This window comes from Octopus bimaculoides, chromosome 26, assembly GCF_001194135.2.
Source record: "Octopus bimaculoides isolate UCB-OBI-ISO-001 chromosome 26, ASM119413v2, whole genome shotgun sequence".
In the NCBI taxonomy this organism is placed as follows: domain Eukaryota; kingdom Metazoa; phylum Mollusca; class Cephalopoda; order Octopoda; family Octopodidae; genus Octopus; species Octopus bimaculoides.
This window is the reverse complement of record NC_069006.1, coordinates 20,536,047-20,537,179: the sequence shown is the minus strand read 5'-3', so window position 1 is coordinate 20,537,179 and position 1,133 is coordinate 20,536,047. Positions and strand designations below refer to the sequence as shown.

The 1,133-nt window shown below is 32.0% G+C and overlaps 1 long non-coding RNA gene across 1 annotated transcript; it reads left to right on the top strand.

Moving 5' to 3' along the window:
- The first annotated feature begins 6 nt into the window (after nucleotides 1–6).
- On the top strand, nucleotides 7–692 carry LOC128250935 (uncharacterized). The gene is made up of 2 exons (XR_008266875.1): nucleotides 7–281; nucleotides 316–692. It is a non-coding gene; the product is annotated as an uncharacterized LOC128250935 (long non-coding RNA).
- The last annotated feature ends 441 nt before the right edge of the window (nucleotides 693–1,133 follow it).

The window sequence follows — 1,133 nt, the reverse complement described above, 5'->3', positions numbered from 1 at the left end:
ATATGGAGGAAGGACTTTAAAAATTCGTTTAAATGACAAAAGGAAATAATGAAAACTGGACAAGAAAACCTAGAACCTTAATTTCTCATACACTGTTGTAGCTGTCTGTCTGTCTGTCTATTTTGACTGTCACTCCGTTTCTCTAAATAGCTGGCTACCTAGCTGTTATTTATCTCTCTATTCAAATAATAACTAGCTATCTATCTAGCTAACTTGTAGTTATCTCTGATGGATAGATGGATGGATAGATAGATTTTTTTCTAGACAATGAGATCAGCAAGGTGCGCAACATCCCATAAAATACACGAGCTGAAGGAAAACATACTTTAAATTCACGAAAACGGTCACACACCCACATAGGTATACACACACGTACTACTTATAAGCAGTGCAAAATAATTTTTTAAAACACTTAATCAACATCACCACCGACATCATTTGTGTTCCAAAAGATATCAGGAAGAAAAAGAGAGAGAAAAAAAAATACGTTTTGCTGACCAACTGAAAATGAAAATCTAAACCAAGTTTAATTATGTACTGGTGATGACAATTCTTGTTTACTGATTATCAGCAAATCTTTATTAATTGTCAACAACCGACAGAAATAATATTTTTGTGCATGTCATAAACGAAAGGAGAAGCAAAAGCGCAAAAAATAAAATACGAGGAAAAGAAGGGGAAAAATATCTGTTTAACAAAAAACGGTTCACGTTCTTTGAGTTTACCTAAATTTCGAATTTTGTAAAAGGATTATAGTTCTATCGACATGTGGTACCAACTTCCTTGGTAAGTAATCCAAAACTTTCAAACGTATTCTTTCTTTACATCACCACCAACAACACCACCACCATCACGACTACTATTACTAGCGGTGTTACACTCTTGTTGTTTCTTATGCCTATAGTGGAAGCAGTATGTGTATATATATATATATATATATATATATATACACACACACACACACACGGGCCACGCATATATACATACATATATATATACGAGCCACGCATATATATATATATACATATATACGAGCCATGCATATATATATATATACATACATATATATACATACATATATATAGATATATATACGAGCCATGCATATATATATATATACATACATATATATA